The sequence below is a fragment of the Alligator sinensis genome, unplaced genomic scaffold, assembly GCF_000455745.1.
Source record: "Alligator sinensis unplaced genomic scaffold, ASM45574v1 scaffold783_1, whole genome shotgun sequence".
NCBI lineage: Eukaryota > Metazoa > Chordata > Crocodylia > Alligatoridae > Alligator > Alligator sinensis.
The window spans coordinates 494,468-518,724 of record NW_005842197.1 but is presented as its reverse complement, the minus strand read 5'-3'; the positions used below and the strand labels follow the sequence as shown (position 1 = coordinate 518,724).

The 24,257-nt window shown below is 47.7% G+C and overlaps 1 protein-coding gene across 5 annotated transcripts in view; it reads left to right on the top strand.

Annotated features, from left to right (window-relative positions):
- Nucleotides 1-24,257, top strand: part of UNC13B (unc-13 homolog B) — a 257,459-nt gene that overhangs the window by 35,660 nt on the left and 197,542 nt on the right. The window lies entirely within an intron of this gene.

The following is a 24,257-nucleotide window of genomic DNA, read 5'->3' as shown; positions in this document are numbered from 1 at the left end:
GACAGTTAATAGTTGAAAAAATGTGACTTCTATGGCTTTTAAATGGTCTTTTAAAAAAGAGAACATCTGGAGCCCAAAGTTGCCATATGCCTGTTATATTGTAGCCAAATTTTGTGTGTCATTCCGAGCTTTTTATTTATTCTCGACAATATTTTTAACACAGATGCAGAAAAAGTCATTCAGTGATATTCAGCTTGTGCCTTAACGTGTTGTTTTGCATCTTTCTTTACATTTATAAAAGATTGGATGAGAAAAAGTTGAACGCACCTTGTATATTAATCGTTTGCAAAACGTTGCACTAAAAATCGTGTTTAAAAACATGGAAGGGAGGGGATGTCTGTCTGCAGTAATTACGTTGTGAGGTGACAGCTGAGTGATGCATCCTCGTATGGTCTCACCTGGTTTTTTGGCAGCAGCGTAATAATCTTCAAGCTGCAAAATTTGGACAAATCTGTTGTTCTCAGCTTTTAAAATGCTATGATGAGTGTTATACCTTTTATAGGTCATTTATGTACTAGGCTGATTATAGGATCGCTACAAAGCTGTTAACATCAGCAAAATGATAATTGCTATTTACCTTTTTTTGGACAGGAGAATTATCTGTGTGTGGCTTAATCATTTTATCTTTCACATCTCTGGGAGACTTTGAACACTGAGCAGTTAGTCAGATTTTCCCAGGTACTGGAAGACTTCTGGGAGGATGTACAGAAATGTCCCAGCAGCGGTGCCCAGAATATTACCAAGCGCACCTTTTTAAAAAATGAAACCAATTCTGAGGCATACAGGCAGGAAAACACTTCTGAAAATGGCTGCAGAGATGGAAGGGGGCAATTAAAATGTAAAGCCAACTGAACAGACATTGGAGGAACTAAAACATTTGTGTTATGCTAGGGTGACTCAGCCACAGGGCTCCAAACGTCAAAGGATCAAAGAGAAGCAGTACGAGTGTAAATGGCTGAAGGATAAATGTTCTTCCAGTTCTTTATTGCTCACTCTGTGCAGCCAGAAAAGTCATATCAAAGAAGTTTCGTGGTGGTTGTGAAAGGCTCTTTTTTTTTTTTAGTGTTCCTGGTCGCTCTCTCAGTGTGCGAGTGAATGAGGAGGAATATTGTCTGTCCGGGAAATAGCAGCACCTGTTTCTACAGCACCGGGTCCCCAAATCTTAAAGGCCTAAGGGCAAGCAGCCCCTGCTTGTTGTAAACTCGGGTTGTGTAAATCAAAGTTATAACAAATGAAAGTGAAAGCGTTCTTCCTGGCACTCCTGCTAGCAGCTCTAGGAACTCCTCCTTTTGCTAGAAGGCGGCTTTATTTTGTGTGACAGTTCATGTGAGGGTTTGATGTTTGGTTGCAAATTGTTTTCCATCTTGTTTAAACAGAAAAATAAGCTGAGTTATGTAACATGTCGTTTTTCCTTTTTCCCTTGAAATGATGGTGTCTGGTTGCCTACTGGCCATCTTGCAGCATCAAAGGAAATATGTGCTAACAATCTCCAAAGGTCAAATGGTTTTATATTGCACGAGCATTAATTTGATTTGTTTTGGTCATAAAAAGGATTCGTTAGAGATGTGGCAATTATAAATTGGATTACAGCAAGTGGCTACTCTTTCTGAACTAACAGTACATTTTCTGTGGCATCCCCATATACTCTGGCACCCACGAGCGCTCGGTCTCTGAAAGCCAGGCGAGTTATGTGGCTAAATATTGGGATGAAACAGTAAGGTAGAAAAGGCAATGGCACGTTTGTCTCCAGTGAGGCGGTGGCTGTGGTGCTGTTCCTGGAGCATGGGGAGTTCGATTTGCACGCGGAGCTCCTGCACAGCTCGGGACTTCCTAAAATGTTCTCAGGAACCCAGATGAACACTGAGTATTGTGTGAAGACCAGGGATCCAATTCCTTTATGAATAGGGGCTTCCTGAATTTGTGGATTTTGCAGATTCAACAAATTCCTGGCATTGCCTGTAAAACCTGAGGAATTTGTGAAATCCATGTTGGGGGGAACTTGCCGAGTCCTGCGGCAGTGTCCTGGAGCGGGGAAGGGGAACAGAGGGGGTTGCCCACTTAAAGGGCTACTGGCAAGGTGGCTGCTGCTCCTTGCCGCTGATTGGCTGTGAGGGCTGCCTGTCATGTGGCCCCGCCCCAATCTCCAATTGGTGGTGAGGGGCAGGGTGAGTGATGGACAGTGGTAAGGGGTGGGGCCCAGACAGCCACTCAGTGGTGGGGGCGGAGTCACTGGGGCCCCTCAACCATTCAGAGGCACGGGGGACCCGGCGCACTCCACTCATGCAATGGCTGGCCGGGTCTGCGTTGTGCCCATGAAATCAGGGGTGCCAGCCCTCCTGAACTAGGTAGGTCTCTATATGTATAATACAGGATACCTTCTCTGAAGTTACGTCACTTAAGATGTAGAATGCATATTCTTATAATTTAAAAATATATCTAATTATTTTGAATTGAATCTAATAAAAAGAGCCCACAAAATTTAGCACTCAGACTTCTTTATCCTGAGTGAGCTCTGTGATAAAACTGGAGTCTCTTGTGCTTTGTAAGGATGTAGGGGTCGCCATACTGGATCAGACCAATCATCCATCCAGGTCGGTATCCAGTCTCTGAGGATCATTGGCGGCAATCTCTCGATTCAAGCATGATCTCTTCCGCAGTTCATGGTTGGGCCTTGAGATAACTGAAGAGTCCAGTCCTTGAGCCACAGACCCGTCCCCAAGTTGCAGGTCTGTGCACAGGGAAGCGTAGGCGGTATGTTGGGATTTCGCTCCGCTTCCTTCCTCTATACTCTCTTCTCTGCTTTGAGGGCAAGGCACTTCACCTCGAAGTGGGCTGCTGCTTGCTTGAGGTTGCAGCACCATTGGAGTGCATTAGCAGCCAGCCCAACCCACCCTTGCAGCGTTTCTTCTGGTTCCCACGAGATTTTGGCCTGTAACTAAGCTGGGAGTAGAATACTTGTTTTGGGAGTCAAGAGTTGGGCATCCACACACAAGATCCAGTCCGGTGAAGCTGGTGCTTGAGGATCACTGACGCCATGCTGGTGACTCCGCAAGGATGCCCGGCATTTGAACAGCGATCTTGTCATTTGACATGGAAGATTTTCCAGGGGCCTTGTTGGTGTTGCCTCTGCAGGCTCTCGAGATGCCGATGGTTAGGTTACCCACATTTTGCATCTGTAGAGGAGAGTGGGGATGAGCACTGCGTTGTAAACCTGTATCTTAGTGTTTTTCCAGAGATTGCAATCAATTAAAAAAAACCAACACAAAAACACCATGCCAAAGCAATTTCCCAAAGGAGGTGCTTGTGCACCAGATCCTGCGCTGGGTCTCCTGATCTAAGAGTAGCCAGCACCAAATGCTTTAAAGGTTAGGGTCAGGATGTTCACAGTAGGCACAATGATCCACTTCAGCAATGTCTCCTCCTAATTCCTCATATTTACGACACTTGTTTTGGGCACTGAAGCTTCCATAGAACGAAAGCTTACTGACAGCTCTTGCATGGTTCACATTGGAAATAACAGTGGTTGGATGTAGCTGCATCAATGATAGCTAGGCTGTCGAAAATAATTTAACCAGTTGTCGTACTTCCTCTCCAATTAATTTGCAGGTTGCGAGTCTCTTGGTTGTAATGCATGTGGGATGATCAGAGTTGTAGGCTTGTCTCCACAGAGGTTTCTTTTACCCCCTTTACTGCTCTCTAAAGGCTACATACAGTTGCATGCAGCTTTCTCTGCTCTGGCGTGGGGGAGCTTCACTCCAGTTCACTGCACTGATGTGAGGATGCCTCAGAGCTGCAGGTAATACCTCCGGGTAACAGCGGCCTTTTCCCCTGTTAGTAGGCTCACCACGTTCCCAGTTCTTTAAAAAAGGAGACACCTGTGTTTGGCGAGGGGGGGACTGTAGTATGTGATTCACAGATGTAGGGTTGGAAGGGACCTTAGCAGATCATTGAATCCGACCCCCTGCCTGGGCAGGAACGAGCGCTGGGGTCAGATGACCCCAGCCAGGTGCTTGTCCAGCCTCCTCTTGAAGACCCCCTGGGTAGGGGAGAGCACCACCTCCCTTGGAGCTCGTTCCAGATTCTGGCATCCCTTCCCATAAAGAAGTTCTTCCTGATGTCTAACTTGAATCTGCTCTCCGTCAGTTTGTGGCCGTTGTTCCTAGTTACTCCAAGGGGTGTCCTAGTAAATAGAGCATCACCTATTCCTTGCTGTCCCCTTGATGGATTTGTAGGTGGCCACCAAATCGTCTCTCAGCCTCCTCTTGTTCATTGTGATTGTGGGGGGGGCAGTGATGTGCCAGTGCCCTGCCCGTGCCGTTACCCTCACGCCTGCCCCTATGCTGCCAGCCTGGCCACACAGCTTCCCCATTGCCCCTAAAGGACCCCTGCCACCCCCTTCCCCTGCCAGAGGGCTGGGCTCCTCTTCGCCTCCTCGCCCCAGCCCTGTTGCAGCCCCAGTGCCCAGACAGCTTCCCCCAGCACCAGCAGGTTCCTGCTTCCCCACCCCACCCCATCCCCTGCACACACACACACACACGATGCACACAGCCCCCTGGACAGTCTCCAGGCCCTGGCCCTCCAGTCCCCACTCCCCATAAACTTACCTGCATCCAGCTGCGGGGGCCACTCCCACCACGCTGCCCTGCTTCATGCTGGCCACGTGTGCCTGTGTGCACACATGCATGTGGCATCCCGTCTCCAGTTGCCTTCCCCTTGCTCCCCCCAGCAGCTCCTTGCTAGGGCAGGCCTGGAAGTGCTGGGAAAAACTTGGATGCTGAGCAGAGCACGTTCCCGGACATTTGTTTATAATTTAACAAGCTGCCTCAACAGATTGGAGGACCCAAAAAGGGGACATATCTGGGAAAGCCCAGAGGGATGGTAACTCTACCTGTTACTGGAGTGATGCCAGAGCAGCACGGCAGAGGGCAGGCCGGAGGATCCTGCAGGCAGAGAGAGAAGCTGTGAATCGCAGGCTGCTGATAATTAGGCAAATGAACAGCCCCTGTTAATGAGAGTAGGGACAAGCAGCAGAGCTAAGTGGCTGCGAGAGAGCAGCTGGCTTGGCTGCCAGACAGTGCAGAGGGGTAGCTTATACAGAGGCAGAGCTGGGAGACGGGAGCGGGAGAAGGGAGGCTTGCACAGCGGGTAAGAGAAGCCGCCCTCCATGCCTGGTTCTGAGGAGCAGGGACCAGAAGTGGTGGCTGGAGCTAGCAGGTATACAATATATACCGAGCTCTTGGGCTAGAGAGTCGCTGTGGCTCTGGTCTTGCTAGGGGAAGGAGCTCTGCAAAGATCCACAGTGCGATGAGGTACTCCAGGGAGCTAGTGAGAGCTAGCTGGTAGGCATGGGGGAGGATATACTTTGTGGTGAGCGTACCCAAATGAGGGTTAGTGTTTTACTCGAGTGTTGTGTTTTCTGTCAACCCATGAGGTCTGGGCATGGTTGAAGGGGAGGAAGGAGCCTACATGGAGGTACTCTAGCTTGAGCTGCAGGCGGCCCTGGTGTAGACAGATTAGGAGAGCACGTTGGCCAAGACCAGTAGGGAAGAGCAGTCTAAAGAAAGACTGGATCAGACCGAAGGCAGCCTGATGTTGAGCAGGGCACAGTGAAGCACCCAAGCAGCCTCCCAAATGCGTATTTTTTCATCAACAGGCATGGCAAGAAGAGACGGAGGTAGCGGGAGAGCCAGGGCGGGTGAAGGCAGGATTAAGGTGTCCTCCAGGGGTGCTGTAGCCATCCTGCTACACAACCCCAGTTTCCATCTATCACCGATCACCTTGTGCATGGCCATTCCCCATTCCTCGTCCTCCCCAGCACGCTGCTTTCTGGTAGGGAGTGCGTGCTGCTGTCTGGATCTGAGACGGCAGGAGCTGGGCTGGGTGAGGGAGCACTAAGCAAAGCTGGGCACAGACACCATATTCTTGGGCCCAAGCATTATAGTGTCTGCAAACCTGGGTTTCCTTCAGCTGTTTCTTTTAAAGAAGTGGGTTTTTTTGTTTTTTTTGTGTTTTTTGTGGGTTTTTTTGGTCCTATTCTCCTTGCAGCAGAGTTCAGCTTGTTCCTGCATTTCCAGACTTTATTGACTTGGGCTAAATTTGAAGAAACCCAAGCTCTCAATTTCCTAGCACTTCAGTGAGGATAAATGCAGTGCCCATGTTCTGTTTTTTTTACCAATAAGCTGAAGCTGAAATTGCCAGTACAGATCAGTAAGTGAACATAGCCTTTAGTGTCTGGAGACGCACTGTGTTTAAGCACAGTAGCTTGCATGGGACTTTTTGTTGATTACTTTAAAGTTTATTGAATCATTGGAAGCCAAACTCATTTAGTGTATTAGAAGACTAGGATTTATTCTCCATGTATATCCAAAATTGCTGTGAGCAGTGCCAATTCCCATTATAATCCATCAGTGAGTCATTCTATAAGTGCTTCCATGCTGTCTGTTTCCAGTCAGAATCATAATGCAAACAGGCACTGGAAAGGCACTGCGCAGTTCTTTAGAAAAAGGATTTGGCTTTTTCCATTTAAAAATAAATAATATCTGTGTCCAGGGAGCTCATGAGATGAAGTTCAACCTGCATCTTGCAGCATGGGTCTTGCCAAAGCAAGCTAAATGCTGCCCAGTAGCAGGTCTGGGAACAGGGCAGGGGGTGCAACCCTCTCATACCTATTTCTGCTGTGCCAGGGAGCAGGGGAAAGAGGGGGGGCCCAGTGTTTGTGGCAGCATTTACCCCCTGGGCTGTGGAGCTGCATGAAAGCAGGGACCCTGGCCATGCCCCTGCATCACAGCCAGACTGAGGTCACCCTGCTGGGACACCCCCTTTGATGTTGCTGGGTCACACGGTGACTTCTGTCCCTTTCATTCTCAAGATTTGGTGGTCACGGCTGACATCGTTATTTGGAGGGTGCTCATTCTTCTCTCTGCTCTGGGTCCTTGTCTAGTTGGCATGACTTTGACGGGGCCTGCAGCTCCCGCATGCATTTCTTGCCATGTGCTTGGGCCATGGTCCGAACTGTAGGTCCGTCACTCGCAAACTCGAAATAATTAAAATAACACACCCTCCGTCTCCCTCGGGCAGACGTTTTTAAGGCAGTTCAGCGTAGGGGGCTGTTAATGTCTGCACAAGATCCCACCTCTTGGGCCGTTCTCCCTCACGCCAGGACGCCCTGCGGATCCACATCCCATTACTGTCCTTCTCTGCTGGGGGTGTCCCTTGGAGAAGGGGGGACTTCTGGGCCTGAGCTGGTATAACTGGACGTGATGCTTCTTGTGACGGCTGCCACTTTTCCCAGAAGAAGCCAGGCCGGCCTCTTCCTACCCCCACAGCAGTCAGCATTTAAAACCAGCTACTGGAAACTTTTAGTTTTTTCTGCCTGTATTTTTTTTTTAACTGTGTTTTTTCTCTCTGGAAAATTTCTGTAGTTAGTTGAATTTGGATTATTGCTTTAAAGTACTCATGGCTAAAGTGTTGCTAATTTAAATTGGCCCAATATTTTGAATGTTACCTTCCTGCTGCTGACTGGTATCCAGCCCACATGAATTTGATTATGCTGATCTTCTTGAGAGACTTTAGTGGGGGAAAAAAGTGCGTTTTGCAGAAAGCACAAGAAGGAGTCTTATCTATGTCTTCTCTCTGCATAATGTTTTTTTCAAAAGGCCGTTACGTCCTTTATTTTAAAGTCCCAACAATTTAAGTAATTGGTTTCCTAAGTGCCTTACATCACTTCTAAAAATGGGGCTTAAGCTCCTCAAACTGTTGCAAATGCTTTTGACAGTGTTATCCATAGGGCATAAGAATATGTTTTAGTGGCCTCTGAGTAATTGGAGAGGAAGAGAAATGGAAAATGTGATAAAATGCACTGTAGGCTTACCAAAGAGAGGTCATGCCAGACTAATCCGACCTACCTCTGATTACTGCACCTCCCCTGTCTAGAAAAACACTGATCTCATCTTGCCAGACTTCATCCAAACATTTGATACAGGGACACACACAAAATTACAAGTCTACCTTCACCAGTAAATTGGGTAGGAACTGGGTAAGGGGAGCTGGTGACCTGTAAGTGAAGTAGTCCTGTACTCAACTCGCGGTAGCTATCAAATGCTCTGATCCATCTTGATCCACATAGTTCATTGTCAAGGATCGCTCCCCATTACATGGGGAAAGTGATCTGGTAGACTGGAAACTGTGGGGCGAGCCACAAGCATTCAGCACATGGATGCTCTCGGAGGTCCCACGAACTTCTCCACAGTTTTCGTGGCTCTGCCTGGAGACCCAGGGAAGTCTGGCTTTCACCAGAGCTGTCAGGGCTTCCGCGCTTGTTGATGAGTCCTTGTTGAAGTGAGGCTCCCAGGGCTGGCATACTTCCAGCTCTGATAGCAAGCCTCAAACTCTTGCTGCCCAGAAGCTGCAGATCATGCAAGCCCCAGAGTCCTGGTGATGAGTCTGTCCTCGTGCTGCAGACCCTGGAAGTACTGGGTGCCTCCCTCACCCTGCCCGGGATTCACAATGGGGGTTTGGGAACCTGGCCGTTCGCTTGTCAAAAGTTCATCAAACCCTGCTCAGTGTTAGAGGTGTCTGTCTTGGAGGGGACTAACCTACCTCTGAACACTTTTACGTAAGGCCACACTGCGGTCAGTCAATTATTCACAGAGGTGCTAAAGCACTGGGCAATCCTGTAATGTGCCGTAGTTGCTGGAAGATGGCATTGCTCTCCCTGCTGCAGAAAGCCTTTGACTCCAGAACCATGCAAGCCAATTCAAGGATATGTCGGCATCTTGGGATAGGTCTGCAGCGCAGCGTAGAGAAACCTGAGCTAGCTAGCTCAAAGATCAGTGGCAATCTAGTCACAGCAGCACAGAGCTCAGTGTGAGCTTACATTTACCCTGCTTTTCAGGTGACCTTAGTGTGGATAGCACCTAACAAACAGGCTGCAAACATGTATTTTGTGGTGGGATGAGCTATGCCGGGATGTGACCCTGGGCGCACATCTTCAAGCATGGAGCAGGGAAGCCTGGTCCTCTGCGCGGTGCCTGCAGACACCTGGCCCGGGAATTCCCCTGCAGGTGTCGAGCAGGAAAGCCAGGGGAGTTCCCACCCCCATGCCTGCGGATGCACTCCCTGCGTTGGGGCCTAGCACCGCGGCATTGGACCCCTGAAGCCCTGGGAGCACCTACCTGGGGTGGTGGAAGAGCATAGACAGCCTTGGGCTCTCCATATTCTCATGCCATTAGCAAACAGACGTCTGTGGCAAAAAAGTGACTGGAAGGGGCCACCTGGGGGGATTTGGATTCCCCCAAATCACTACTGCAACCATTTGCATGATTACCAGGCAGAGGTGGTTAGCTGTATTAGGCAGAAGGCAGGCTGGGGCGGCCCTTTAGAGACTCCCTGGTTCAGGGAAGTATGAGCTTTCATAGGCAGCAACCTGTCTTGTCACATGCTAGGAATGGACTAGAAGGTCCCAAGTGGGAGATTAAAGGCACTGTCGGTGCATTTACATTCAGATGGTCCTAAAAACCCCATCAAAGTAGTGTTTAATTGCAGAAGTAGTTAACCTTAAAGATGCCTAAAGTGGTGCAGGTGGAGCCAGGCTGGGGTGTCATTGAGCGGCTGTGGAGCGTAAGCAGAGCCCTGAACTTGGCTTTGACCATCTGAGCAACGGAGTGACTCTCCTCCCAAGGTTGGTTTCCAAAGTGCACGCCAGTGAAAGTTTGCACGCGTGGAAACTCCGCGCTGGACGTTTAATAATCCTGCTCAGCAAGCTGCCGACATGAGAGCATTAAATATTCTACCGAGAGATTGTACATTGAATCTGCTGGCATGATCGTAGATCACGTTGTCGGATGCTTGGCTCCAAGGGAGGCTAGATCCATCGTACTACTTCTGGTGCTTCATGCCCGAAGAAGGGCGTTTGTGCACAAAAGCTTGCAAAGAACGTTTTTTCTAACTATTTAGTCTAATAAAAGATAGCACATCTACTCAAAGAGCCTTGTCTGCCTATGGCCTTCGACCAGCACGGCTACAACCAACACCCCTCAGATTTAATTTGTCAGCTGAGAAGCAAGTTCTGCTTTTACAAATCCTTGGATACAGGCAAACCCCGCTTAGCGCTTTTAATTGGGACCTGAAAAGCCGAGTGTGAAGCAAAATGAGCATTAAGCAAAACTGGAAGTTTTTGACAACCCAAGACAGCGACCGCAAGTGTTTTTAATGACCCACAACGATGACCACGAGCATTATAATGAAATTTGCTGAGTGCTAAGTGGAATTGGGTATTAATTTAAAATGAGCGTTATAGCGAAATAGTGCTAAGTGAAAGAGTGGTAAGCGGGGGTTGCCTTTGTAGACTGAGAAAAAGAAGTGACGGTTCAAGGCTTTAAAGAGCCCCATGCAGCCTACTTATTGTCTTCCTCTGCAAAACATTGAGGGGCACGTGGATGAAAGGGGAGATGGAAGAGAGGCGGATGATTATGAACACGCCGAGATAACAAATCAAATGCTTGGAAACTGAATTTCTGCCCTGCAAACGTGATTTTTTTATTTATTTATTTTTTAAAGGACATTTAAAGCCAATATTTCCAACTGTTTTGTGAAGTGGGAGCTCTGCAAAACTTCTGTTTTCAGGAGTGCAGGACTGCTCTGCTGTGGGGGACTCTGACATTTCTAAAACAATATTCTCCGAGTCACCTGTAAAGTGACCGCTGACCCCTCGGGGGCCATGGAAGGTGGCAACCATCTGGGTAGGTGCTGATGACTGGAAGACCCTTGGGGGCTAGGTGGAGCGGCCAGACGTCTGGCAGGTAACGAGCCTAGCCTGCCTGCTTGGCTTCTGGCTCAACTTGTCGTGGAATTGAGACTTTCCCGAGGAACGTTCTGGTTCTGGTGGATCTACATCTTGTGCAGGAAAACTTTTTTTTTTTTGACGGAAAAGAGCCGAAAGCCCAGAATCGCAGGACGATGTGTTGCTGTTGGTGACATCAGTAGTTTTGTGGAGGAACTTTGATATCCTGAATCATCATCTCTCATGCAAGTTGTTGTTATAAATGAAAGCAAGAACAGGCGACGTATGGAAGAACTAGCTCTCTAACAAGATGCAACGCAGGATTATATTCGTGACTAGAGTTGGACAAACTCAGGCGAATTATTCACCACTCCATTTTCTGAATAAAACCCTTAGAGGCCCATTGCTGGTATTTTTGTTCCCTTCTTATTAGCTTGCTTATGATCATTCAGGTGACGGAGCTGTTCAGAGGGATGTTGTTGGAAAGCCAAGGCAGCAGGGATGTTAGCATGAGTGACCGCTCAGATTGGGCATTTTGGAAAGCTCGTTTTCTTCGATACCCTGAAATCGTGCACGTTTGTGGATGTTTGCAAGCTGAGAGAGTGATTCCTTCTATTTGTAAGGCTTCCCTTACATAGTTGGGGTAAACCCACCCCCTGATGGCACACGATCGGTCAAGTGCCACTCTTGTCCAGAGGGTTAGTGGTGGGGTGGGCAGATGCTTGTCACCGGGCTCTGTCTATTATCAGCCGTGCTGCTGCGTTTCTGTAGGCCAGCCTAGTCTGATGTCTTGGTACCATCTTTCTTGGGGGGCCCCTATTCTTCTTTCCTGGCCCGCAGTCTCTTGTTACGGACCTTTCTACGCAGTTTCCTTCTCTTGTTAGAATGTTCCTATGGTATTTTCCATCAATTCGGGCCTACTTCTAATCTTCTGAAGCATCCCTTCATTGAATCTTTCGGTGCTCAAGGGAACAGTGTTCTTCTGTAGCTCATCCTGAAAGCAATTTTTGCTCCAGCTCCTTTGCAAATGTCTAGCTTTTACAGCTCTGTGTTGCTATTGGCTAAGTCAATGCTCTTTATAACTCTGGTGACATGCATAGCTCGTCAAACTGCACAATAAACAGATACTCACAGGTGCCATTTTGCAAACAAATTGCAAGCTAAAACCTGTTCTTAAAACTTCTGCAAATGAAATATTTTTTTCTTTTAAACACATGCTTGTGAAGAGAAACAAGGCTCAGCTGTGACTAAATTGCTTACACATAGCACTGGACAGTGTATTAATGCATATTGCCCTCCTGGTTCTTTCTGCTGGGCTTTCAGGTTAGCGTGTTGTTTGGAGGATTTGGAAACTGGTCTTTGGGTAAGCGTAAAAGAATGGGTTTAGATTTTTTTTGTGCCGGTAATTGAATTTAATTGCTCTTTATTTTCTTACCGGTTTAAATTATACTGATGTTAATGAATTGCTGCTAACATTTAAACACAAGAGCCATAAGCATGATTTTCCAGGTTTTTGTCTTGCCAGTCTGTTGCAGTTAAAAATGAAGAGACCAAATTTCACAGACGTCGATACTTCTACCATTGTAGATCTTCTTTCTTTTTACGTAAAGACTAGCAGACTAATATATAATGATCTGCTGTAGTAAAAATGGCATCTTTCAGCTCAATAAAACCCTGTGTTACTTGTTAATTGACCGGATAGCCCAGGAGTTGGAGAGGCAGATGGACGTTAGTGCTGTTATGAGCATTACTGGCATTCTGTTGTCATGGAGAAAAATTAATTGATTTAAGCTACTGATTTTTATTTGTACTTGGGGTTTCATGGCCTCGGAATATTTTTAAAGGGTATTCCTGATAGTTTGGCAATCGTCATTGGCAGTCGCTCGATTCGAGGATGATCTCTACCACAACTCATGGATGGGCCTCGAGGGGACTGAAGAGTCCAACCCTTGAGCCCCAGAGCTGTCCACGGAAGTCGCAGGTCTTTCTGCAGAGAAGAGCAGGCTTCAGGCTGGGATTCCTCCCCTCTTCCTTCCTCCACTCTCTCTTCTTAAAAAGAAGAAAAAAAATCATTTGCTGGATGCAGTTACGCAGTCAGGAGCGGATAAAACAGCCTCGGTTTAGAGCACCTTTCCTTGCCCCTTCCCCGTGTGAAGTGAGCAAAGGGGATCCTGACTAGGACCGCTCAGTCGTGGTAGCAGCTGCTGAACTGCGCCGGGGTCTCAACTCGGGTGCGAGACGACCATCAGGGTGCCACCACTTGTGTGCAGATCAGATTCGCTGGTCCGTCACCATCGGGCTTTTGGAGGTTGGGGTAGTAGTGTGTTGCTTCCTGCGTGCGACTCGGTTTGCCGGGAGGAGGCTGGTGCATGGACACAGCAACCACCTGGTCGTGGCAAGGTGGAGATCTGGGTTCAGTGGCAAGGGAGAGCCCTAGATAACGAGGCCTCTCTCTTGCTGCCGCCGCCTTCTGTCTTTGCAGCCGTTGAGATCCTGACTTCATCTTCTGCCTGATCTGCTGCTGAGGATTTGGGGTTGGACCCTGGTTTGTCTGGACTGTCCTCTCAAGCCTGTTCATCACAGGTGACTCTGCCAGGAGTGTGGGACTCCCGGCAGCCGCTCTCCATCATTGGGATGCACAAGCCTCTCCACCACCATGAGGTCTCGGTCCTTGGAGAGGAGTTTGGCAATAACTGTTCCCCGGCTTGAGACTCCCCAGTGTTTGGGCATTGGGCTTATTCGGGTCAGGGTAATGCAGTTAGGAAGGGCCCCTAAATCTATGCTGAAAGCATGTTCCCACTTCAAATGAAAAGGTTAGGCTACCCCCTGCCCCTACCCAAAAGATAGACCAGGCCGTCAAACTGCAGAGCAGTTAGTAAACTACCCAAAACAGCCCCTCCACCTCTCCTTGGCCGCTTCTTCCCTTCCCTTGCTCTCGTCTGCTCTGGCCACTGCTGCTTTTCCTCCTCGTGACTTGGCGAGGCTCTCGGCCCTTCACGCGGGGTGCTTGGGTGTTGGTGCAGCCGTGATGCTTCAAGGGAAACCATGGAAATAAGCAGGGATCTGATGGTGTTTTTTCTCCTTCCTTCTGCAGGAGGGAAGTGAGGCCTGTGGAAAAGACAGTGCAAAGCTAGTCTGTTGGCTTTAAGCCTTTCTTCTCTCTAGATACATGGGCGCGCTCCATCACTTGAGCCTATGGCCAACGTGTCGTGGTGGCTGTTTTTAGGAAGCAATAATACCCGTGGGCAGAGTGCAGGTGTTTCCCTTCATGGAGAACATGTGCATGGTACTTCTGTTCCTTGTGAAACCTTTGCCTTGGGAGTCATTATTCCACCGTGGTCTAGACTCAGGGGCTGGGGTTTGGCAGTGCTGAGCATCATCCTGTCGAACGCTCAGGACACACCTGAGTGTGACACGCACGTTCCCTCCGCAGTGCACGGGGACTGGGCTTCCCAGGGGCAGGGGTGTGTAGCAGGGGGAAAACCGAGGGCAGCCGGGAAGAAGTGCCAAAGGGGGGGTGTCTGACGTCCTGCCTCTCTCGGGGGTGTCATGTCGCAGTCTGGGAGCCCTTCCTTGACCTGGGAACCGGAGCTGCCCTTTTGGGGACAGACTGACTGACTCTCGCTTCTTGGTTGGTGCTGCCCACCGCTTTTGTCAGCGGTCTCCAAAGGTCGCTAGCCCTTGGGCAGCAATACCAAGCAGCCTGCGGGACCTCCTATGTGGCTCTTGCTGTCGGCCTGAAGAGCCACGTCTGTAGGAAGCCGGATTTCTAGTGACCACGAGCAATGTTGCCTGCAAACTGCTGGTAGGAGATGCCGATGGATGTGATTACGTAGTGTTTGAAGCACTTCTTCAGCTGCGCGCTCCTTCGCTTGAGCAGCCTTAAATCGACTTTTCCCAGGAGCTGGCCCTAACCACCAGGCTGGATACTCGCTTTCTACCCCTCTTTTTGTGGGGCCAAGGACATAAGATCCACGAGTTGTGCGAGAGAGCAAGACTGTAGCCCAGCCATGAGGACGCTCCTCTGGAAAGGAGCCTGTGATTCTTGTCCTTGTTCTGGGGGTTACTTTCCGTGTTTTGTATTAGTCCCCGGATAAAATGCACAAGCCGTGTTGGGAGCAGGGACTGGAATAACCTGTAACTGGCTTGAACTTGATGGGATCGACTTGTCTAGTTGATGAAAGTGCGCGTGGAAGGCATTTCATTTTTTGAAAGGGAGGAAGGGGGTGTGAGGTGTGAAAGCCTGGCGGAGATGCAGAGAAATGTGCCAAACTTTGCATTCTGCAGGGTGGCATTTTATCAACACCGCCCAGCGTGTTATGACTCCTGTGCCCACACCGTACTTGTCGTCTCGATCAAGCAGTGTCTGCTCGTCGCTCCGGCGTGCGGCATAGCCCTCGCACAAGGGTTTGAATGATTTGGTAGCTTGGGCATAAACGTGGACCGCAGTCAGCGGCGACTTCCCAGCAGAGCGGAGTGTAACCCAGCTACTTCCATACGTCTGTAAATAGTCATGAAATGCAATGCAGTGCTGAGTGGCACTTCAAATTAGGCTGCTTTAAGTCGTTGCTTCTTCTGCTGCCTTCCTGGGTGTCTCTGCTGATCGTGCTCTACTGATCCGTGCCTGACAGTGTGAAACCGTAGGAGAGATTTTCCCCTGAATAGTTACATAATTGAGACACACAGCAAGCATATGTTGTGCTCGGCAAACTGTGGGAAGCTAGATATATTTTATAAAATGTGTTGGTGACAGAAATGCTATCGCTTTCAAGACACTAGACTCCTGGCATTGCCTAGTCCTTAATTGGAGGGTTATATTGAACTTCATTTGTAGAAGAACTGCAGTTTTCTCCAAAATTATGTGGTCATCTAGACGCACGTTGTTGGGCGTTTTTTTTTTTTTTTTAATTAAAGCCTACACCATAGCTGGCCTGTTTGACTGGTCTGCGTTACCTGTTTCAGTATTCAATATGTATTTTTGTTATAATATATTTCAGCTTAAGATTACTTTTATCTGGTGTTTGCATGTTTTTCTGAGTTGTAATTGTATATCTTCTTTGTGTCTTTGTCTTTGTACGTCCTCTTCACGTCGAACCGGCTTCAAAGACAGTGATGTTGCATTTTAGCAAATTTCTAACCTGTTAAATAGAGCTCAGAAACGCGTCCATTCAAAGGTGTCTTGCGAGGCATTCATCTCTTTCAGGACGAGATGTTGCGCTCAGTTTTGTTGCATTTTAATATATAAAAGGACATGCAAAGACTTTAATATTTTTCTGCTATCATTAACCTGAAAAATATCAAGAATGTCAACCTGGGTCGTCTCTGATTATGCCAAAGGACCCAGCTGTCTGAAGTTGTCTCTTGCATCTTAATCAGAGCAGCAGATGTGTTGAATCCTTACCAGAGTCGTCGTTTTATGCAGAGAGTTCAGCATTGACGCTAAGGTGGGTTTTAGCAAAAACAAACAAAAGCAAAGATGAATAGAGTCTGGATAACAGCCCCTTCCTTTCTCACCTCCTCATTATCTGTTGTTGGCTTCTGCAGTATTGTGTTTGCTAGTTCTCCATTGTTACAGCATGTCTAGGAGAGGCAGGACCTGAATTTTTATGCTGGAAAACAGAAAAAAGACTGCCTTTTCACATTTTGAAAAGCACACAATCAAATTAGGCCATTATGCATTGGAAAGAAGCAATGTTAAAGTGCTTCTGGAAATGTCTAGTGTAGTGAATCTCAACCAAGGTGTCGTGGCACCCTAGGGGTATCACTGGGTGCTGTGCAACGTTAGCTCTGCTAGGTGTGCAAACACGCGTCACAAGTCAAACCCAAAGATACCCGTTGTGGCCTTTCCGAGGTCTTTGCAACAAAATAATTGCTCTATTTTTCTGTAGTTCAAAAAAGGAGCGAAAGCTAAAAGCTGGCATTTTCCAAGGAGCGCGCCTGGAGATTGGGGGCGGGAGGTGCTTTGATTCTAGGAAGGCTGAGAGCTGATGGTGTAACACGCACAAGACTATGTATTGTATAAGGACTTGTGCCAAGATGCGATGATGATGCTAACAGCGGGGTCGGGACATCCCATGCACAATGCTCCGGGACCATGTCTATGGCAGCTGGCAATACCTACTGCCCAAGAAAGCAACCTGCCCGTCTAGCACTTCTGGGCAGTGGCCCTTGCTGTTTGGTTTTTAAAGCTGCAAATAATATAGACCCTTCCTATCCAGGGCAGCTACCGTAACAGCTGCTTGCAGTGGGGGTAAACTGCTGACTGTTCAAGCTAGTTTCAAGAGTCTTTCAAAGCTATTCTTCTTTTGCCCCTTCCCGTGTAGGTCAGGTTCAACAAACAGCCTCATTTTGAGGAAAGAATTGTACCAAATTTGGGGGCTTGCAGGGGCTTATTTCAGCAGGCTCCCGGGGATTTGACCTGCATGTTCCAGTTTGCTTTTTGTAATTCTGTGCATGCGGTTTGCCGCCAGATGCCCCGCATCTTTCGGATTGTTCCCAGGAATTAATTTGTTAATAATGTACGTGTGGATCTGGTCTTAAACTGGATTAGCAGCCGGCATGCTGAGTGCAGTGATGCTGGGTACAGCAAGCGGTTCACAGGTCCTCTATTATTTTAGCAACCTTCCTTTCTGCAGACGCCTGCCTGCCCATGTGCTTGGGTCACTGCCCATTGATTTGTGACAGACTGAGCCACACGAACCTTTCTTTCTAGCGGCACAGATTTATTTTTTTCCTGACAATATTTAACCAATAACTAGGGCCTGCCTCATTAAGCTGCTACGATTCAGGACTTCTGGGTTTTATCCCCAACTGCTCTGTGGCAGACTGCCAGTTTATGAGCTGGCGCTCAGATTTATAAGGAGATATCATTACCCTGCAGCGGTAGAAAACCTCCTTTACAAAAGAAGAAATACCTGTCTCGGCTCTGCCTGTTTCTCGGTCTTTTCCTTTTTGTGTATTTCCTCCTCTTGGGCTTTTCTGTTCCTTTTTTTGTGCTTTTTTTCTGCTTGGGTACAGATGGACATGTATCGTATTATTGGATGTAATAGTTTAAGCTGTTGTGCTCGAGCATCAGTAATGGTGTTTCATTCCGGGTTAAAATGATTTAGCCCATTTATTGCTACAGGAGCATTCAGAGGTAACAGTTATTGGAGCAGGTGATGTATACCCCGTGTCGCAGGCCTCCCTCCCCTTTCAAAGTGGTGGAAAAGTATGTTTCTCCATAGCCTGTCATTGAACCACAGACCATGAGGGTTGGGAGGGAGCTCAGGAGGTCACGGCTAGTCCAACCCCCTGCTCCAAGCAGGACCAGCCCCAACTACATCATCCCAGCCAAGGCTTTGTCTAGCCGCGTCTTCAAACCCTCCAGGGATGGAGACTGCACCACCTCTCTGGGGAGCCCCCGTCCAGTGCTTCACCGCCCTCCTAGTGAGAGAGCTTTTCCTAATATCCAACCTCAACTTCCCTTGCTGCAGCTTGAGCCCATTGCTCCTTGTCCTGCCATCTGCCCCCACTGAGACCAGCCCAGCTCCATCCTCTTTCGTTCACTTTCCCTTCGTTCAGTTCATTCTCCTTTTTTCTTTTCCCCTCTTATCTCTTTGTCTCGCCTTGCTATTTGATTTCCTTCTGCTATGCCCCACTGCTTTCTTCTCTGATGCTCCTTTATACTCTATCCTTTCTTTTCCCTTTCCCCAGGAAGAGGCTCGCATATTGTGCTGATGAGGCACAACATTGTGCAAATGTGCCGATGAGGCCACGTCTGTCTGTCCTGGGAGCAGACTGGATGACGGTGGTGGCACGTTTTCCTCGCTGGGCCTGTGATCAGGGACGTGTGACGAGTGGGGGGTACAATTTGGCTGCCCTCAGCTTGCTGCCATGACTCGGTTAGTAGAGGACCATCGCTCCTGGGACAGATGGTCAGCCTGGCTACCAGTGGCCAGAGCAGGTCACTTTTTCTGACCCTTGGATTCAGATCTGTTACCGGCCAAAGAGACTCTGAGTGCAGATCTTAATTATAGGATCCGTCTTTTTACAGGTATAACATTGGTTTGTAATATTCCCTGCATCTGCCCAGCAGTTTGTGTTCACAAACAGACTCAGTAAAATTTAAAAGCAGAACTAGGGTGAGGTGCATGGAGCGCCGGCCCCTCGCGGGGATGGAGAAGGGGTGCCAGCACATCTCGACGGCTCTCTGGTGCCGGACGGTCTCCGTCCATGGGGCCAAGCTGTCGTCTCTGGTAATGTGATGGTAAAACATAGTGCTGTGCTCAGTGTGTATTCAGTCAGTCGTGTACTTGGTAACAAAACCCAGTGTGCATGGATTGCTTTAAACCTCGGAGAGCTGAGGAGGAAGTGAGCTGGTCCCCCTCGAGCAGTAACAGCCGTCGATGAAGCTTTAGGTGGCTTTACCTGTTGAAAATAAAGGGTGTCATTAGGGGACTAATCTGAAGATATTCAGGTTGTTCAGATGTACTTGAGGGGTTAATTTTGGCCTGCAAAACTTGAACAACTGATGGGCAAGGGGGAGAGAGCCCAGTTTCACTGTTTGGGTCCGTGTACAAGTTTGTACACAAATACCAGAAGATGAATAAAAGCGCACTTACATAAATCAGTTGTTCTCAAGTTTTTTTATGGACTCGAGGCATGCCTCATTAGACTTGACACGTCCCTCTGTAGGTTTTATGAATCGAGTGGCACCAATTAAAAAATAGTGTGTGTGTATATTTATATATAAATTATAAAATATTTATGAACGAAGAAGTGCAGTATTTAGTGCTGCTACAAAGTGGTTAGGTTATAATCAAGTTGCCACTCCGATCATAGAAACATGGTAGTTTAATCAGCGCGTGTGCGTGTGCATTACAGTGCTTGCCCCATTGCAGAGGGGCTTGGCTTTGGCTTTGACGGTGGGGGATCATTCAAGCAGGGGTCACCTTGTGCCTGGGTTGATCTATTTAACTCATCTGCTCATCTCCGTATACATTGTGCCATCACTCACGGGATCTGAGGCACTCCAACACCCTGGTTGTGAATCACTGGTGTAGATGCAAGGTTTTTGTCAACACTGATTTTGGATGAAATGGTTAATGTGCTGGTTGGTCTCTTCATCGTTTAGATAAAAATCGGTTAAGAGTCTCTACAAAAGCTTGCTCCTAAATCACACCATCTGCTTGAATTCCTGTAGTTGTGGTGGTTTGGTACACCACTGCTTTTGGATGCCGTCCAGTTTTCAGGGCAGATGAGGGAAGTGAGGAGGAAGGATCTTAATTTTCAGCTGAGCACATGTGACCTGGAAATAACTGACAACTTCAGAACAACTTAATTGGTTTGCACCGCACCACTGCCCATTAATTTCTGTAAATGTTAGCCTTGGATTTTGGACTGCAGGGTGTGCGCGCGATCCACACGTTGCTGCGAGGCATGGACAGTTGTCAGGTCACATACCTGTAGTTGTCAGTAGGTTCATCGCATGCTGACCTCTGGTAGCAGCGTGGTTTGGAGGAAAGAGCACAAAGCTGGAAAGTCGGGGTTGTTATCCTGCTTGACCAAGACTGTAGCCGTCGAGACTTAAGTCTCTTTTGCTCTCTGCTGTGGTTCAGCCATTCTGAAGTGGAGATGCTTGTGTGTCTGGGTAGAGACCATGACCTGGGTTGTTCCTGTTGTATTGTGTTTGCACGTATGAAGTGCGGCAGAAGCTCGGTTTCATAATAACTTGACTCATTACAATAAAACGCGGAGACAAGATGCTGCTCAATATAGTTTGCAAGCAGAGAAGCAGTTCTTTATGAATCTTGTGTATATGGCACTTTCACCTGCAGATCTCAGACCTTTTATGCATCTTTTATCTTCCTTTATAAATGGGAGGGGGAAGTGGAAGCACTGGGCACCTTGGGAAGACCTGGGAAGGGAATCCCAGTCTGCTGGGCACAGATCCAACACCTTTTGCCTTCCACCTGTGTCACTGCTCCATCAAATGTCATGGAAGCTGTGGCTGGATTCCTGGTTTCGTGCCCGGGAAGTAGGAAGCACAATATTTAGTGCTGCTACGAAGCAGTTAGCTTATAATCAAGTTGCTGCTCCGCTCATACAATTGTGGTAGTTTAATCAGCCTAAATGCATCGTGATCCGAAGAGTGGCTTATGAAGACACTGGAGAGGTAGGTCAGTAAGCCAGGAAAGATATGGAAAGTGATAACGATAAAAGCTGCCTTTGTTTTCAAGCCTTGCAGAATCTAAGCCAAGTACATGACAGATGCTCCCTCGGTTTATTTTTTTTAAGCCTTCTTCTTCCATTCCTCCTCTTTGCTGCCGTTTGTGTTGCTCGCAGGCACCTGGAGCTATTTTGGATGGGGAGAGCAGCCGAGTATGTAACCGTTTAACTTCGTGCGAGTTTGGTGGTCCTGTAGCACAGCAGCATACTCCAACAAGGGGAGAAGAGGGATATTCATGCATATAGGGGATCTCTTCTCTTCTCTTCTTTTTCTGTCTGTGTTGATGAGATCTTCATGTTCGTGTGTGTCTTGTCAGCCTATTCTGTCTGTGGTTTCTTCTTGGCTCTCTTGCTGTGGCCAGGTATTGTGCAGTCTCTTTTTATTCAGGAGTATCAGCCACAGACTTGGACTATACCTATGGTCTGCCTGTCCACCCTGTTAAGTTAGCCACCACCCTCAATAGATGGACGGATGCCTCTGTTAGAGAGCTGGTAAATGGAAATGACCACGCTGGATGGAGCCGAGTACAGACAAGTGCCAAATCCAGACGGAGAAGTCAAATGCACACATACAAAAACAGGAGCTGTTACAGCGCAAAGGTGTCTGGGCTTGGGGGTTTTAGCAGACCGCAGAACAAACGAGTCGACAGTGGTATTCCTGCAAAAAAGACCAATCTCGTTCTGGGTGGGTTGTATTAGCAGCAGTGTTTGCGTGCAGGACATGGGAGGTCATTATTTTGCTCCGCATGTCGCTGAGAGACTAGAAAGGCAGGGTGAAAGACCTGGGTTTGTTTCATTTAGAAAAGACCGAGGAGATACGATTTTCAATAAGAAAAGGTTAAAGATGGCGGGCACTTGTCTTGCAAGTCAGCATGGAGCCTTGTTGTCTTATGATTTACTGACCTGCCATTTCTTTAAGCTAGCGACATCCTTCTGAATCTGTTGCAAGCAGGACAGAAAAGCGCTGGCCTTTGTTAAAAAGCCCGTTCTTGTCAATGGATATCAAAGTGGTATTTCGTTTTCTAGACATGATGGAAAGCAGCTGTGTTGTCAGTGCTGGCATTATCTGCCGATGTCTGCGTTCATGTGTTTATCCAGCAGAGGGAAATTTATGGGACTTAGCACCAGATATTGCAAAGAGCAGCTCAGGATGGACAAGAAGGGCAGAGGCTTATTTATGCTTCAAGTAGCGCCTGATGGTCTGGGAAGGGGTCAGCTTTGGATGCTGCTGCCTGAGTGCTACGCTCTGTTTTAATACTTTCCCTGGTTTTGTAATGAAGATGTTTGGTGAACACGCAGGCTCCAACGTGTGTGCACGCTCTGCTGTCTCCTGTCTTGCCTTTGTCACTCTGGAGTCCTGTTCTGTTTGTAAAACCTTACTGTGTGATGTGACTTTGTCCGTCGCTTTACCATTGTATGTTGACTGTATGCATGAATATTCAGTTCTCTAACCGAGGAGAGCATGCTTTTGCCCTTTTCCTGCAGTGTGATCTCCTTGATCTACATAGCAAGAGACTGTTTTCATCCCCTGAGACCTTTTCTGGTGTATGTGGAGTTTCCCAAACCAGGGGATAAAACAGTGGGTTAGTCTTTTTACCAGTGCATGGTATTCTGTTTGGTGTACTGACTTCCCAAGATCAGATGAAAATACAACTTTCCTCATTAGAGGCCATAGTGTATCATCTGCTTGCAGAAGGCCAGCGCTTTGTTACCCCGTTCCTGTGTGTGTGGGTGAGGGCTATCGTGCTACAGTAGAAGTATTAATATTTGTCCCCTTCTGTTGAAGCGATAGTGCATCTCCAGAGCTGCTTCTGCAAGTTGTTGTCGGTCTCCTCTTGTGATGAACTGCATTTTGTTTCTAATATATCCAGATCTAATACACTTGTGTCACCACTACACACTGTTAAAAGCACTCTTGTCATTTTTTCTGGGGTTGTAATACATACTATAACCCCTGGGAAAGCCTGGTTGTGGTACCTATCCTCAGAGTGAATAGTACCTTGCTCATCGAGTCGTTTCACTGATTAAAGAGGGACTGTTTTGTGGAGTGCTATTCCACATGAGCAAGTACCTAAATGTGGCCAAAAGATATTGGTATGCCTGCCACCACGGTTAATACCTACTGGCATATGGCAGGTGCTCAGGAGGCTCATACAAGATGCAGTGTTTTTGGTTTTTGGCCCAATGTTTCCTGTAGAGTAGGGACTGCTTCTTTAAAGGTGTCATCCATTAAAACATGTTAAAAGTTGGCATCTGAGAGGTCGTTCCCATGCTATGCGTTAGTGAAAAGTTTCAAGAAATCGTGCCATCAGGATTTAAAATGACTTATTTAAATGCACTTGATTCATAAATTTCATCTACAGTTTTAGAAAAACATAATTTATAATGCCCAAATTCCAGCTGTGGCTTTTTGTGAAGGTAAAACATAAAAAACAAGCCACAGTGAGCCCTGCTGTTACTGCAGACAAACCCAGAACGGGCTTTGGGAGATGTGTAGGCAGAGTGAGCTTTACCTGCCCGCAATAGTTGGCGTAGGGTCCCAAATGCTGGTGGCATGGGCTCCTCATCACTGGAGGGCATTTGCGAGGGTTATGCCACGTTAAACCAAATTTGCATTCAGAAAATGGTGGGGGCAGGGGATTTGTTGTGAAAAGAAACCCCCTACTCGACATGAAATTAGTTTTGAGTGAAGTATAGAAGTGTTTCCGTAATCGAAGCTATTGCATGTGGAACCACTTGTTTTGGCGTGAAAACCGGGGACGGTGGCAGCACGCAGTCTGTGGTGGTGACACGCACCGTCAGGACAGCTGCTTGTTATCCTTCTAGGGCTGGTTCCCACCGGGCTCGATCTGCTGTGGGAGCCGCCAGCGATGCTTCAGGCCCCAAGGGTTCGAGGCAGGACTTCAGAGGCTCTTGCACCTCTGCAAATTGAAATAGTTTTTTTCATGCAGTACTGCAGCAATGGAAAACCTGCTAGCCGTGCAGTATTTTTTTTTTTTTTTTTTTAGCAAAATCATATAAATTTATTCTATATAAAATAAATGTTATCAGTATAACTTTTGTTTAATGCCTGGAGACCAACAAAACCTGCACAGCATTAGACTTCCAAGAAGCAGGAGACTGTACACTATCTTCAGCATGGACAATCAAATTGATGTGATGGCACTTGAGGGGTGGAAGCCCGACCAGATGAGGATTTTGGCTACGTGCATGGACACGTTCTCCAGTGGAGCTGGTTTGATCCTTAGGCTATTGCTATGACTTTATA